A 17,723-nucleotide genomic window follows, 5' to 3' on the forward strand; every position below is an offset into this window, starting at 1 on the left:
CTTTATGAGTTTGGATATATGTCAGTTGCTCATGTGTACAGGGATTGCATGTTCTTCTTTGAGTTTAAGCGAGCTTGTATGGTCAACTCGGTTTTCACTTTAAAATTCGTGAATACCGGTACATACATACATACATACATACATACAGGCAGAGACTCAGACATTCATAAATACAGACATTTATGCAAGCATTCATACATGAGCACCAGAAAAGTTATTGTATTTTTAATACATACAGTTGAACACTATTCACGGTTTTTAACCATGTTATCTCTATAACAATTTCTTCCCCAAACGTAATCCACGCTGTGCTTTGCTTCCTCGCCATTTTAACTATCAGTAGAGTGCTGTGTTCACTACAGTGTACTGGTATTCACAACACCAGATAAAGTATCACATATAAACAATATACGTGTACTTACGGCAGAAATCATGTGTTATATCGAACAGAAATTATGCCCGCTGGTATACTGATGTAGATCATCTTTGTCACATTCAAATGTTATCATTGAGTTTTATAATGTTTAGTAAGCAGATATATTAGCGTTATAATTCCCATTATCAACAAGCATACGGTCATCACAAACTTTGCATTGTTGCACAAACAGATTTGTGTTGAACATATAATGACGTCAAGAAGTTTTATCTCAGTCAATTTTATATGCAAGAATACTGTTTCATACCTCTTTGTTGACGTTATCAACACTCACCAACGAGTAAGTTGCCATGGATATAGACATACATGTGTTATCATTATCAATACCATTAAAATCACTCGACATATACATTTACGTCCATTTATGAATTAATGCATCTGTATCTGAAATACATTTCAAACTAGGCCCATGACTAAATCTATCTAGCATTATCTACAGTATTGAACATTTTAGCTTAGAGTGTATAAGCACACATATGGTCGAGGTTTTAATCATTTTTAAAATGGTAAAAGTAATTTGTTTGATTCATGTTGATACCTGCAGAAGTAACAATTACGTTCTGGTTCCAGGCAGGGACTCCCTGAAAGAAATCTTTTATTAAATACCATATTTTATTACTTGCATTGGATAGAACACCTTGCGTGTATTATTGTTTGAATGCACTTCGCGAAATGCAATAACTTTGAATCATATTATTACTTTTAAAAGTCAATCTTTACAATATCTGCATACAACGTAATATCAGCTTGTTCATTGGAATGGGATGCAAATATATAGGTTCGGTCTCTTTTCATCTGTTGATATTGCATCGTTTTATTCAGTTAATGCTTAACAATGAAAAGCAAATCTCTTACGTACTTTAATTTCCTTTCCAAGATAAAACTTCATTAATGGAGACAGTTGTATAATAAATAATAAGAGTATTTCATTGACATGTACTTATTGACAAAATAGGGATAACATTAACTGCAAAATTTGTAAATGGCACCGGGTAATAATTGTAAATAATTTTCTTTAATGTAACTATAATATAGGACTGCATTCTTTAAGCGCATTTTTCAGCTTATGTTTGCTAAACAAATATAGTCAACCAACACGATAGCTCTGAAAGTGTTCAATCTACCTACAATTGGTATCTCTAATCTGTTTATTTGTCTTCCATTATAGTTGAAATTAATCGACCGTCAAATATGTTTCTTACAATCCAAGAAACATCTTCGAGACATTAGTACGTCTGTTGTCATTTGGACGCATTTCATCCGTTGTTTGGACTTCAAAATCTGTATCTATCATATACGGACTTCTGAAGACGCTCTTATACAAATCGTTAATAGTTTTTGTGTTTGAAATGTTTTATTAGAAAAACAAAAACGTTTTAACTTCTTATCAATGTCAAAAGAGTCCAAATATCATATCCTTTGTCATATAGGATGATTACATTCCTTATATTGCTGTAAACGTTTTATGTCTCAAAATATATATGCAAGAGTATTTCAATTTTATTACTGTAATTATTAAACTTTGTCATAAAAGCCGTACAGGAACCGTTTAGATCATCGAATGCAATTCAAACCACCGGAAAGCTGCAGAGTTCTTGTAAACGCAGCAACTCACAAGAAGATAAATCTGTGTAACTAGGTATTGGTAGGAACAAATTTAAGTTAGCTAATGTTACCTAGACAGTTTACAGTTGGGTATGGAACATAAGTAGAATCTAGACTCTAGGTCTTTACAAATTGCGTTAGATTGTTAAGGCCGTGTTGTACGTGAAAATGGTATAATGGAAGAACTAGCAATCAATAGCGAAATGTTTGCGCCAAGCCAGGGAAAGAACTTTGTGGGTACTCTTTCAAGGGAACGACGCTGCATAGGATGATTGCACCAATGATACAAATTAAAAACTCCAAGGTAAATACTTGACATTAATTTGATAATATTTAGAGGCAGACACTTATAAAACGTTAGAAGGAAAAATGAAAGCAAATAACAATTGTACAATGCGCAACGTATTACAGAAAGCATGTAAAATAAATGCTTTAATGATGACAAGAGGTTAACGCAACTTAATCTAATTGGTGGCACACGCACGTTAATGAAAAATATGAGTCATCTGCAAGAGGTATTAGTAAACCAAGTCCTGGGGAATATTTTATCCTAGATGTAATATATTTTTCTGAAATGGCAATTAATTCATACGAGCTTTAACCTTGTATGATCTTTATCACAAACTTCTGCTGTGACTAATTATAATATAAATAAGTATACTTTGACCAAACAAGTCCTCCTGAAAGGCAGATACTGAGAGGAGGGGAATACGTTCTGAAGCATTAAGGTTCCATTAGAGAACACGCTCATTATTTGACGAAGATGTTGTCAGACAAGAAATTAATAAGCTAAAGTGATACAATTAGACAAGCAAAATACACTGTATTGAAATTTAGAATACAAGGTCAAAATTGCATGCTGCCGGAGGGAAAATAAATACCGCGCCTCTGAACATACCACCATTATCTTCTTTGTCAATCTGACCCGTGGATATAAATTATCTTATTTAATTTCTTTCTACTCGCAAAATAATGGATGATGTATACCATGCAGTTTAAGAGGTAGCTCAAATTTGCAATATTTCATATCGTAGTCTGGCTGTGAATATTTATCTTTCTGCTTGCTAGTCATATTTTTCGGGGGGGGGGGGGCAAAATAACCGCATGGATATCCCAGACGTCTGAGTAGTTGATACACGCAATCTCATTGCCTTGAGCTAGACACTTATCTTTCTCACAAATGCGCGGTCAAGGTTTTTCACGATTGTATGTTATACTTCAACTAACGCTTTTTTTGCTTTGCTCTCATCCATTGTGAATTCTAGCCTTGCGGTGCCGGGAACAAGGGATCATTGATTCTCAGGTTGGGAAATCTGCAGTAATTAGTTGGTCTTTGTGTATTGTGCGTGAGTATTAGTCACAACCTAGTGCTTGGCAGAGGGAGCGGAATAAATTGAAATTGTCTTCATCTTGCTACATGCATTGGAGAACGAGGGTCTGTTCTATTAAAAAATAAGCTAACTCATTATTGTTCTAGTTTTACGAAGGGCGAAGGTGGCTTTTGAATCCAAATTTAAAAGTGAAGATGAACTGATAGAAACTTAAAATGTAGGCCAATATGAAAAGTCTGCTTATGTAGATTAAGGACATTTGGGACACTGTTGGTATACTACCACTCTCAAATATAGGAAAGCTGGAAAACTAGTTCCATGCAAAATTCCCTATATGCACAAGGACAAATCATGGACATGAATGAGAGCTTTCACCGATGCGGCCAAGGGTAAACAGCAAATACCTGCCAAGAAAGCGACGTGAAAATCTGTAAGAAACCCGGTTGTGTGGGGATGACTGAAACAACACTCGCGTAGAAGCTACTAACAATCGTTTGCGGGCAGGACACCATAATCACCTTTATCATCACGACTACCGGTCTTATCATAAGCACAATTGTGCACGTGATCACAAGAGGCAGGGGTGACACAACGTCGTCTCCAGCTCCCAGTAGCACAATATAATGTCTATTTAAGTACCTGGATGGTCAGGACAGGATACTCAAAGCCCTGGTGGCATCGGCAGAGTCGGAAAATATTTGTTCATTGGTATTGTTGATGCTGAGGACACGGCTAATGTCGACACGTACAGTGGTTTCGCATCTGCCTGCTCTATTTATTTTATTACCTCCGCTGGCCAGAATCACATGTTTACTCCATCATGACATGGCGCCCACACACACAATTATATATATATGTGTGTGTGTGTGTGTGTTTACTAATAATGTTCATAACTCAAAGGAGAATGGTGCCACTAATCACGACGGTCGGATTTCAGATCTTATCTTAAACCAATTTTTCATAGAATTGCATGTATTACATATTCCGCATGCGTAAAATTTATTGATAAAGGCTGACCGATTTAAAGTTTAACTCGAGATTAATACGAGCCTTGATCAAAAATTGAATTGTGATGGGAAATATATTGTAGTTTGAATTAAGAAATAAATCATGCGCGGAATTGCAATGACTATCAACTGTAGTTGCTCTAGTGGTAACATTCAAATAAGCTTTAGATATATGATTGAATCTATGAAAATAATGTGATTGGCATTTCAAAGTTTAGTTCATATTAAATGACTTTGTTTTGATCTAGAGAACTTTTAATGCGTCATAATGTTCATATGTCAATTTATGTGACTTTTTCAGCTAAACTTCCTTCCGCTTGTTCATCAACAATTTCCTTTGGTTAGTGCAGTAAGCGGAGTCCTCGTATCATGATTTATGTCAAAATGTCTTATCAGTGGGCACCTTTAAACACATTAAATGTTTGCACCAGATATATATATATATATAGTAGGTGGCATGCCACGAGTAGTTTCTGTGATAAAATCTTACTTTTGAATACTAACGAGGAATTAAAGTAAGTGCATAAATCGTAGAAATGATTCACGGTGAATAAGTCTCAGCAGGGATGAAATAGCTTATTACGATCAATTCCTCGCCTTTCGACGGTCTTTTCGCAAATGGTGCTTATGAAAGACTCTGGAAGAGATTGGCAAAGATAAAAGACACTTCTTATTAAACTACAAACAAATTACTAATGATAGAGATTTTACATAACTCGTGTTTTATGTAGGCGTTATCTGAATATCTCTCTCCGCCTTCCACTCGCTGAAGTTTCGTTTGTATTAATAACATTAGACTAACGGGCTTACATATGATTTTAAAATTAAAAATGAATGAATGCCAAATTGAAAACCATATTCACTATACTGGCAGTGTATTTCAAATAATTTACAAATAAGGCACGTCTCGAAAAATAGGTACAATATTCTTGGGTTTTCCAATTTGATTATTAAGCATGCATGCATCAACAGGATATGTTTCAGTTAAATGTCCCTTTAAACCATTCAAAACAGAGTGTAAATAAGCCATAGTGTAACATATATATATAAGTCGAATCTTGAAAGGTAGTCTTATATACAAAACAATAATTTTTATGTCAGTATAACTTTAATCGAATCGACAGAAGAGTCCCAGGCATCAAGGTTTTACCTGTTTGACAATGAACCAGATAAAGATGTACAAATGAAAGCATAAAAAGTGATAACAAAGAATGAGGTGAGGGATAGGGATTTACAACTCATAAACAGAGCAAATAACTTGCAGTGTGTGCCATGATGGCTTTTTGACTTGTAGACAATTAAATTATGTTTTCTACTGAATTTTCGTTTTAAAGGACATACAAGAAGGAAGACAATATCACCATGGAGATTAGTTCATTATTCACATCAGCTCGTACTAGTCATTTTCATCATCATCCTTTTGTCACGACACCTTGGAGTTTTACTTTGACATTTTCTAAGCCATGCTTTGTCAGTAGGCAAGCTTCAATTTTTTTGTAAAGCGAACTTGTATTGCATACTTCTTGTTCTTGGCATCCGTCCGTCTACGAGAGACGATGGCATAGCTCCAAAGTACGCTTTTGCTTATCCTTCTTTTTAGCTCTCTTTTCAGCTTGCTTTATTCTTCTCTTTTCCTCTGCGTTTTGAACTCCCTGCCTGACAGCTAGACGCCAGCTGGAACGGTTGTTTGCACAGCTCTCCCAGTCGTTGACATTGATGTTTGCTGTCTTCATATCCTTCTTGCAAACATCTTTGTAGCGCAGATGTGGTCGTCCAGTTGGTCGTGCACCTTCTGCTAACTCCCCATATAACAGGTCCTTTGGAATGCGACCTGGGTCCATTCTCTTGACATGGCCGAGCCAGCGAAGGCGCCTCTCGCTGAGTATGGAGAACATGCTGTTCATGTTGGCGCGTTCTAGAACCTCTGTGTTGGGTACTTTGTCCTGCCACTGGATGTGCAGAATGCGCCGCAGACATCTCAGGTGGAAGCTGTTGAGTTTCCTCTCGTGTCTTGCATAGGTGGTCCATGTTTCGCTGCTGTAGAGAAGTGAGCTGAGCACGCACGCTTGGTAGACACGCAGTTTGGTCTTCTCTGTGAGGTTGGGGTTGTTCCAGACCCTCTGGTTAAGTCTGGCCATCACTGCTGCTGCCTTGGCAATCCTGCCGCCCACCTCAGAATCAATGGAGAGTGAGCTGGAGATGTTAGACCCGAGGTATGTGAAGTTCTCGACAACTTCCAAATTGTACCCATCGATGGAGACAGAGGGAGGGGAGTCTGTGTCCTGTGCCATGACATTTGTTTTCTTCAAACTGATGGTCAGTCCAAATTCCTTACATGCATGGGAGAGGCAGCATACCAGCTGCTGGAGTCCATCTTCCGTGTGTGATGTCAAGGCTGCATCGTCAGCAAAGAGCAATTCACGGATGAGTACCTCTGTGACTTTAGTCTTAGCACGGAGACGGGCGATGTTGAACAGCTTGCCGTCAGCCCTGGTATGGATGTACACTCCCTCGCTGCAGTCCTTGAATGCGTACTGGAGAAGCATGGAGAAGAAGATGGCAAAGAGCGTCGGTGCAAGGACACAGCCTTGTTTGACTCCGCTAACGACTGGGAATGCTTCAGATGTTGCGCCATTGAAGCACACTGTGCTGTGCATGTTCTCGTGGAACGACATAATGACAGCAAGCAGACGTGGGGGGCAGCCGATCTTCTGCAGGAGTCTGAAGAGTCCACTCCGACTAACCATGTCAAACGCCTTCGTCAGGTCTATGAAGGCAATGTAGAGGGGCATCCGCTGCTCGCGGCACTTCTCCTGCAGCTGACGTAGTGAGAAGATCATGTCTACAGTTGACCTGCCGGCTCGAAATCCACACTGGGATTCTGGGTAGACGCGGGAGGCTAGGATCTGCAAGCGTGCCAAGGCAACACGGGCGAAGGCCTTTCCGACGATGCTGAGGAGGGAGATGCCCCGATAGTTGTTGCAGTCGCTACGGTCTCCTTTGTTTTTGTACAAAAGTGACGATGTTGGCATCACGCATGTCCTGTGGGATGTATCCCTGTTCCCAGCAAAGGCAGAGGAGTGTGTGTAGGGGCTGGAGCAGTGCTGGTTTTCCGCTCTTGAGGACTTCAGGCGGAATGCCGTCGCTTCCAGGAGCCTTCCCACAGGCAAGGCAATCGATGGCTTTTCCGAGCTCTTCCAGGGTGGGCTGTGTGTCTAGCTCCTCCATGACAGGCAGGTCTGGAATGGCGTCCAGGGCAGTTCCAGTGACATTGTTTTGGGTTGCATATAGCTCAAGATAGTGCTCAACCCATCGCTGCAGTTGTTTCCCCTGGTCTGTGATGACTTCGCCCGTCTTGGACTTGAGGGGGGCGGTCTTGTAGCTGGGGGGGCCTGTCGCTTTTTTGATACCCTCATACATTCCTCTTGTATCCCCGGTGTCAGCAGCTGTCTGTATACTGTTGCAAAGGTTCAGCCAGTAGGTGTTGGCACAGCGGCGGGCGGTCTTCTGGGCGTTATTCCTTGCAATCCTGAGGGCTTGTAGTGTTCTGGGGCTAGGTGCAGCCTTGTATGCCAGAAGGGCTTTCCTCTTTGCCTCAGTCACGGGCTCCATCTCCTCCCAGTTTGCCTCATACCAGTCGACATTCTTTCGCTCCCTCTTCCCGTAAGCTGTGATGGCTGATTTGTACACAGAGTCACGGATATGGGACCACTTGGAATCAATGGTGTCATCAGGTGTCACTTTGGTGAGGGCTTCCTTCAGTTTGCTGATGAACTGCTGTGTTTTCTCTGGGTTGCTTGCACAGTAGGTGTTGATACGTGGGTGACCCTTCTTCTTGGCGTGGTGCAGCTTCTTGGGTAATATTCGCACCTTGCTGGCCACCAGGGAATGGTCCGTGTCACAATCGGCACTGTGGTAGCTGCGGGTAAGGAGGACACTGGCCAGTTCTGCACGCCTGGTGATGACGAGGTCTAGCTGGTGCCAGTGGCGTGAACGTGGGTGTCTCCACGACACCTGGTGGATCTCCTTGCATTTGAAGAAAGTGTTTGTCACACATAGGCTGTGGGAGCAGCACATCTCCAGCAGTCGCTGACCATTCTCGTTGATCTTGCCCCTTCCGTAAAAACCGAGACAGGTGGACCAGGCCTCATGGTCAGCTCCCACTCTAGCATTGAAGTCTCCTAGTAAGTAAAGGCTTTCATTGTTGGGGATACTGGATATTGCCTGATCCAGAGCCTCATAAAACTTGTCTTTCTCCTCGTAGGTGGAGTAGAGGGTTGGGGCGTACACACTGAAGATGTTGACCGGGCCTAAGGATGTTGACAGCCGGAGGGCAAGGATTCTCTCAGTACCTGATGATGGAGGTTCAATGAAGGCGATTAGCGTGTTCTTGACGGCAAAGCCTACACCATGCTGCCTAGGTTCATCCAAGGGCTTCCCCTGCCAAAAGAATGTGTAATTGGCTTCCCTGATGGTGCCGCTGTCAGCCAGTCGGGTCTCCTGGAGGCAGGCAATGTCGATGTTCAGTCGGGAGAGTTCTCTGTCAATGACGGCAGTCTTCCGTGCATCGTCGATCTGCTGTAGGTCAGTGGTCAATCCAGGACACATGGTCCTGATGTTCCAGGTTGCAAAACGAAGAGTTGGAGTCTGTTTATTTCTTCTTTTAGTCTTTCCTGGTGCAGAGTTTTGTGGCCCACTTGTCGAGATGGTTCTCTAAGCTCCACGCACCCAGTGAAGCAGGCAGGCCATGGCGGGCAGCACCTTACTGACTGGGGGCTGCCCAGCTTGAGGCGGGCGGTAGCTGTCCAGTGAGACCTGATGATCTCTCCCACCGTCAGAAGTAACCCCTGGCGCCAAGCTCTACGCCAATCGAGCTTTGACTTAGAACCGGTAAACTGCTACTTCTCGTGTTGTGCCGACGCCGTACGACGACGCTGGAGTGTCCTCTCCAGTGGAGCTATGAAGCCTGGGCAGGGTGGTATGGAGAATCAGCTGTTGCCCATGCAGCAGATCCCCCCTCTCCACGCAGCTGGTGTGCCCAAGGGAACGACGAATGCCGATACAGCTTGGCACCAACGGCGTCGCAGGAGTTGCCGGAATGACGTTGAAGTCAATGTCACACCGCCTTAGGGACTCCATCTCCGGATTTTCTGTCAGGGTTTACTCCCTTAGCCTTTCCCATGAGTGGGTATAGCCACAAGGCAGCAGAGGTTTGGAATCGGAGTTTTCCTTCTCCTAGATGAGCTACCATCCAAGGTTTACGAGTCCCATCTACCCGAAGCAACTGGTTTTAAGGCGCCAGTGGGCCGCCTTCACCCCTTCTCCTGTTAGTAGAAAACATGGTCTGCCGGGCTTCAAATCTAAGCCACTCGCGAAGGCCAGGAGCTGGATTTTAGTTGACAGAGGCAGTAGGAGACGCAGGCCGTATGGGGCATTTTGGAGGATTGGGGCGCTTGTCTCCCACTCCCACCCCGGGCATACTATAAAAAATAAATAAGCTTAAACAGTGACATGCTATGTTGCAATAGATCAAAGAGAAAAATATACGTTAGTACTTAAAACAAATAAAGGACGACACGACACAAGAATAAGATCTGACCAATGCATAAAGATAGGGAATAAAAGCAAAGAGAATGAAAGAAAAAGGTTAATGTATGTTTTGGCACCGTTTCTATGTCTAACAGGGTTTCTTATATCAGCTACATTATGTACAAATTGGATAAATAAAAGCAGGGAAGTGCCATCCGTCTACATGCTACACTGAGTAATAAACAATTCAGTGATTAAAGCTGCTCTGGAGTTGAACTACTTCGTTTCCTATCCATTGTGAAAATTACTCTGAAACAAATGAGACAACAAAACACTTTTTTGTTTGAATAAACGAATCCCCCTGATTAAGAACCTACTCAACCTTCCATTTCATATAGATCGATACATGTTTTTGCTTGAAAATTATACTTATACTGTCCGGCATGGTCACCTTTATCTCCGACGTACTAGAAAAAGCTAGCAAAAGTAATTCAAGAATTAAGAAAGCTAAGCAAAGAAAACCTTTTATTTTAATATACTTGTCCAGGGTTTTACATCTTGAACAATATTATCATTATAACTCCTCGGAACATTTTTTGACTAAGCAATATACACATATGCATTATGGTGTATATGTATGTGTGCCTGTGCCTGTATTTTGTGCGTGTGTATATGCGGGTGGGCGTGTACTTGTGTTTGTGTTTGAGTGTCTATGTTTTTATATATGAATGCATAAAGCAAATATTTACATTTATTCGAAACTACTATGAAACAGTTGAAATATTTTCAAATTTATTAGTCAAGAAATACCAGGGAAAATTTCGAACAACGTAAAAACCATTCAGATATATGTTAGTGAGCGATCCATACTCCAATTTTGCCTTTATTCTAATTCTCGCTCCTCAAACAACAATTGTAATTTCAATTTTTAGTTATTTCACCTGATGCGTGAAATATCATGTGTTTTGTATTTATTAAGGGAAGGCATATCGTAAATTCAAAGAATCTTTGCCTAACCATTTTGCTTTTCTAATATATGCAATAAAATATGTTTTAGAAGGAAAACCGCAGACTTATATATTATTAAAAAAATAATGTTTGCCAAGTTCTCAGTTTTCATACCGATAATACTCTTCACAAAATAATAACACTGAACGCAAAACCTCAGTAATAGCTATTTTATCATCTGGTTTGTGACATAATACTATCATTAAACAACCTTACACATTGTGTAGTAACCTATTGTATATGTATATGCATCACTTGTGTATTGTAATATTCACCATTTTCAAGAACTATTCAGTAGTCTCATTTTGCAAGTGGAATCATTTGCAATGTTAGTTTCTCCAACTACCACATGTATAAGACACACGTACAGGTATCAGCTCTTATTCCTGTGCATTAAAGACAAACAAGCACATTATCAACAATCATATCCAGTGGTTTTTATTTCTCAAAGTATATATATATATATATATATATATATATATATATATATATATATATATATATATATATATATATATATATATATATATAACACGTGGTATGCTATAGTCAATTTCGTAAATAAGTCTAGACTAGAGAGACGTGTGCCATTGGCATTACAGGGAAAAAGTTATCAAAAATATAATTTCTTTGATTGGCGCGTGTTTGAACAAGGTGTGGCGTTTTTGTCTATAAATACTACATTTGTCGCGGTTTCTTACAGTTGCTTGGTTCTCATCAAGGTCTGAGATAATTAGCAGGTAAGTTTAATACAAATATTATAGGATATGCATTGATGAAACCGATCTTGAGTTCCAACCATAAATATGCCTCCAAAATAATTTGATAACTGTCTTGTAGCTTATTGGCTAACTTACTGAGACATGTTGAAGATTATACATGCTGCATATTAAGCAGATATTGTCACGTTCTTTTTACTGACTTAGAGCTTCTTAGATTATAATGACATTTCCTTTTTATCTCTAAGGAAAATAATGCTTTTTAAACTAACAATATAATACATCCTGCTTTTTATTTCTTATTTTCGGACCTCAGTAATTATTAGCAGTTATTCGTGCTAAGGAAAGGTGCATACATAACTTATTCTCATCTGATTCCTTAATCGTTGTCAACGTGTGATACTTCACATAGTCATAGATACAGATACCCAAGTTTAGCAACTGTTAGCGCGGTGCAACACGTATACACCACGCCCCTATGTACAATCTTGTTTGTAGAGTTAATTTGCATTTATTTCCAACGAAATCACTGGAATTATGTTTTGTTTCACAGAAAATACATTTTTCCTCAAGTAAGAACTTGAAGAATTAGTCATCGGGAAGTCTGTATTATGGAGTTTCATTGATTAAGATATTTGCTTTTATTTAAGCCATGTACAAACAGCTGGCAGTCTTCATCCTCATGATTGTCTGTACGTTTGATTGTGTGTCTTCCCTCGGTGGGCAGGGATTTGGAATCATCTCTGGTAAGTGGGTTGACTCCTATGCTATGCATATAAATCTGTGTGTGTGTGATTTGGATTTATAACGTAGATTTAAGAATCACTACGATGTATGCAGTGTGGCAGTTTATAGTATTGTATAGCACGGTGACATCATGCCGCAGATATGTAGCATGATGTCCCACCCAGTCACATTATCCTGACGCTAGGCCGACCAGTCCTAACATAACCTCTTAATGCTGAGCGGCTGGCGAGGCAGCTGCTAGTACCTTTTTTTTCTTTGATATGACCCATCAGGGGTTCGAACCAGCGACATCACGCATCCACTAATCCACTGGAGCGGTGCATATAAGTATAAATAACCACATTGCTCCGTTTTAAGAAATAAGTTTACAAAACAAACAAAAAAGAAACAACAAAAAAACCTATAAGTGAAATTACTGTCGAAATGTCAACATATAGATCCCCAATGATTGGTTAACAATGTTTTATCGGTTAATTTAGTTTTCTTTCTCTAATGCAAACAATTTAGCTATTGAATAAATATGTATCTATTATTCATTATTTGCATAATGTATTGTTCTAGGAGAAGAATGGTTTCTACATGGAATAAGTTTCCCAAACACATATAATCTTTTTCATAAAGATCGTGTTCCCTGATTTGATTTCTTGTATCTACACGCACGTTTTATGCAAGAAACAGATTAGAAAAGGGCACATCAAACGAAAGATAAATCCATTATTTCTTCGTACAATTCTCGAATGTGACAAATGGAGTTTTCATTATATTTACGTCGTTATATGCGAACCAATTTTTGTTATGCATGAAATGTATTTATTTTGAGAATATAGCAATATTTTCTCTGTATCAGACTCTATTAACTTTGCAACCATTAAAGATAATGAAATATTATTACGGGCATTTATATTGAAATTATTGTTCAATATATCATTTTTCTTAAAAATTGTTGCTATATTGTTCAATTTCCAGCATTGTTTCCCATTCTACTGCTGATAATCATCCTGCCACTTTTAACTACTAGAGGAAAATGAGGGTAAGAATAATATACATTTTCTAACGATAGTGTATATAATCATAACTATGTTGATAATATGGATAATATCAAGCAGCAAGTGGCTTTCTTTCGCAACGTGGCCCTGTATTCCGTATCATCTATTCGGGTTTACATATTATGAAAGTAAAAACAATGATGCACCATCATCATCATCGTTGTTGTTGTTGATTGGAATAATTATACAGATGGAGATGAACAGTAAACTTATACGATGTGTAAACGATATTAGTATAAATCTATATATACATGAATTAATAAGAATAAATAAACCAGATTGAATTTGGTAACTGGTGCCAAAACAAGATACCAGGGCGATTTACATGTATTGTCTTTGATACAGATAATTCTTAAAAGAGCTGAGCATATAGGCTTAGTATATTATGGTGTCTGCTGAAATGACATACATAGAAAGTCTATTTATCTTTCCAGATATAAATCAAATGGTTCCACAACCTAAACATTTAAGTAAGTAATTAATTTTCAGCGATGTTTCTTTTGTTGATCTTCGTTTCGCCTAATTTGTTTGATTGTGATCTTCATTCTTGCAATGCATAGTTATCTTTTTTGTGTTAATTCAGTTGCTTTTGAAGTGTTCTTTTTAAGTCAGCGTTGTTAGATATGTTTCGCAATGGACACATTATGGTTGCCATCATATGCTTGATTCTTTTGTAATGTTTTATGCTGGAGTTTACTCACGCTGTTGCAAGAAAGTTAAGGAGATATATGTATTAGGCATACATGAAGCTCAGATGCAAGACTAAATATATCCGATGCATTACGTTTAGATAGCCTTTAGGTTGAAAGTTGTGGTAAAGTCGTTTCTAAAGTTTCAAATTAAATACAAATATAAATTTAAATAGGACCTGTTAATTACTCAGCAGTAAAAATCTCTAAACACATAATTCAAGGTAATATTTATGATCCAGCACAATGATCTGGAATAAGGGCATATCAAACTCAAACAATTTTCTTTCAAACATAATAATTAGGAATACAAATAAAGGTGCACCTAATCTATCTGACACAATAAGAAATATTAAAGAAGTTTATTAAAAACTTGGCAAACACCAAAACTGACATGCAGGATAATGAATTAAATTTTGCATGTGAATTGTAACACTCTTTTGATCGGGCATAGTTACTCAGACGTTATAGTTACTCAGACGTCATATTTACTAAAAGTTCATAGTAACATAGACGTCAAATTTACTCAGACGTCATAGTTACTCAAACGTCACACAGTTACTCAGACGTCGTAGTTGCTCAAACGTACCCCTTAGGCTCATTTAGATTTTTTGTAAAATAGGAAAACTTTTGAAAAACCTGGATCGGTTTCATGGCAGAGTTGATTTAAGGTTTATGGACTAATGTTGACAAGATTGTAATCATAGCCATTATGGAAGCGGATGAAACTGAATTTTTCCAAACGGTATTGCAAGAAGGAGTTATCTCTTGCACACCCAAGGACAATAATTCAAAATAGTAGTTAAAGGAACTGTGTTCCTTTATCACTAATTATCGTCATTTAATTTGCAAAAATTATTTCGGAGTACATCACCATAAGAAGGAAGTCAAAATTCACTGAGATAATATCTAATGTTCAAATGGGTATTTACTGAAACCTAAATACGGGTATATTGATCAAGCAATAATGATTGCTACGATAATGCCTATTACTGAAGAATAACATGACAGGGTGTTATTAATATCCATCTTATATTTGATATCAATGATCCAATGGTACGAAGCTTGGAAAATATGATAAAATTTCATCAGATATTTTTTCGGAATGTCTTGATATTTGACTGTTTCATTGTTCTTAGAGACCCTGTGACTCATTATATCCCTTTATATTTCAATATGTGAATAAGGTTCTGTCAATATTAGTACAAATCGATACGAATATGAAATGTATGAAATTTAAGAAAACATAGTTTCCTATATCATATCAGCCCCATCTAGCACGCAGGCATAACTATGATTAATAATTATTACATGAATTGATCGATCAATTTTTTCTGCTTTTATTATTCAATTGTCATCACCTTCCTATAGTAATCAGTCTGTACTAATGGTTACCAAGTCATAATGGTATCAAATATAATAATAGGGCAGATAAAGCAGCCAAGCTGCTCTGTTGTTTCCCGTGAGACCGATGTATTTCCTAGTGAAATGCTTTAAGAAACTGTAAAAGGACGTAACACACAAGAAAATCTTGGGTAAAGAGACTTCAGTTTACATAATACATTTTATTCATATTGTGAGGGTGTACAATGTGTTAAATTTATTTCTTACCTTTTTATTTACCCATTATATAGAATAAAAAACATATACACGCTTGGTATTTTATCGTTGTATAGATAAGGTATAAATTTCCTTGTCTTTCTAAACGTGTGGACAATTCAGTTTTACATATTTCGAACCTTGCCATTGTCATAAAACACTGGTACATACAATATACATACTTTATATTACCAGTATATTTTCCTGATTTGCATGTTCATTTCTCTCTAAATTGTATGCAAACGAAGTATTTCCTTTTAGCGTTTATGCTCACACAAGTATGGACTCTTTGACAATATCATCAGTCTTTAAGTTTTCAGACAAAGGAAATAAAGTTGTATGCAGATGACTTAGTAGATAATACTACGTTTATCTCTCGAATTTGTCAGTGATATATTAGTTGTACGTAAAATAGTTTGAGAATGATACTCAGAATTACGACACAAATGGAATCTAAATAGGATAAAGGAAAGAAAGTGAAAAATCCTATCAACATAGGATAGCACTAAAGTAGGTCACTGAATGTAGTGCCTTGGGTTGAAAAGACAGTACAAAATTATATCACCATAGGTTAACATTAAAGTAGGTCACTGAATTTAATGTTTTGTTTGGAGAGATAGTGCACAATCCTATCACCATGGGTTAACACTAAAGTAGGCCACTGAAGTTAATGTAATGGGATGGAAAGATACTGCAAATTCTTAACGTCATAGGTTAACAATAAATTAGATCACTGAATTTAATATATTGGTCATACAAGTTTCGTGTATATTCGCAAGGGATGATTTGAAATTAATACCGTAGCTGTTTAGAGCATAAATGTGTTAGTATCTGTTGGAATGATGTTTCTTCACTGTATTCGAGATGTATTGAGAATAGTTTATTTGATGATATAGGTGTCGAACAATAAATAGTCATTTATTGTATTCTGCTCCTAGCTGCTCACTATAAATACTCATTTAGGATGAACAGTGACATGCCTAGATTAAATGGTCCAAGAACAGTTCTTTAAAAAATATTGCAAATCTGAAGAAAGCAAAACAGTACAATGCAATGAAATAGGAAATTAATGTTCAAATTCTTTTGGAGATAATGTAAAAAAATTTTGGTTTGAAATGTTTGCTAATGTTTGTATTATATCTTATATAGGAACACTTGAAGTCGTGTAATCTGCAGTAACGAAATGTTTCCTTTAGCTTTATGTGAGATTCTTTTGACAAATTGAAGATATCACGATTTAATATATGACCAATCTCTTATAACATATAAAAGGCTGAACAACATTATTGCTCTGACTGTCCATCTGTCTGTGTCTGTCTTTCTCTCTTTAAGAGAAAGTCATAGCCGGAAGAAATAATCATGATCAAAACTATTATTATTAGTATTATTAATGACGTGGATAACAACGAAAAAGATGACATAATGAAAAATGTTGCCCATATTTAGTTTCATTTTGTTGCAACTATACGCGAGATGAAACTTCAGTGTAAATTAAGTATAGAAACATATTTAAGGGATGCGCTAATACGGCATTACTTATCTTAACATATGTCTGTCTTAAAATAGTATTTTCTTGAGACTTACCCTATAACTTTATTTGAAAGACGTTTTCCATACAAAACATACCTCTCAATAACAACTGTAATTAATGATCACACTTTTGTGTTTTTCAGACATGATTTCGTACAGCAGGACTGAAAAGATTTCATGAAAGACGATGCACTGATCACTTTTTGTCCCTTGGGGATAAGCTTCATTTGCCCTGTATCCAATATATTCAAATAAAAGACTTGGGATTACTTTATGAGTTTGGATATATGTCAGTGGTTCATGTGTACAGGGATTGCATGTTCTTCTTTGAGTTTAAGCGAGCTTGTATGGTCAACTCGGTTTTCACTTTAAGAGTCGTGATTACCGGTACATACATACATGCATGCATGCATCCATCCATCCATCTATCCATACATACATACATACAAGCAGATACTAAGACATTCATAAATACAT

General features: G+C 37.8%; 1 long non-coding RNA gene across 1 annotated transcript; it reads left to right on the plus strand.

Moving 5' to 3' along the window:
- The first annotated feature begins 12,271 nt into the window (after positions 1-12,271).
- LOC149796803 (uncharacterized) lies at positions 12,272-17,515 on the plus strand. The gene is made up of 4 exons (XR_016421462.1): positions 12,272-12,381; positions 13,349-13,412; positions 13,863-13,898; positions 17,390-17,515. It is a non-coding gene; the product is annotated as an uncharacterized LOC149796803 (long non-coding RNA).
- The last annotated feature ends 208 nt before the right edge of the window (positions 17,516-17,723 follow it).

Source organism: Sinohyriopsis cumingii, chromosome 6 (genome assembly GCF_028554795.1).
Source record: "Sinohyriopsis cumingii isolate HCF-2022 chromosome 6, ASM2855479v2, whole genome shotgun sequence".
Classification (NCBI taxonomy): domain Eukaryota; kingdom Metazoa; phylum Mollusca; class Bivalvia; order Unionida; family Unionidae; genus Sinohyriopsis; species Sinohyriopsis cumingii.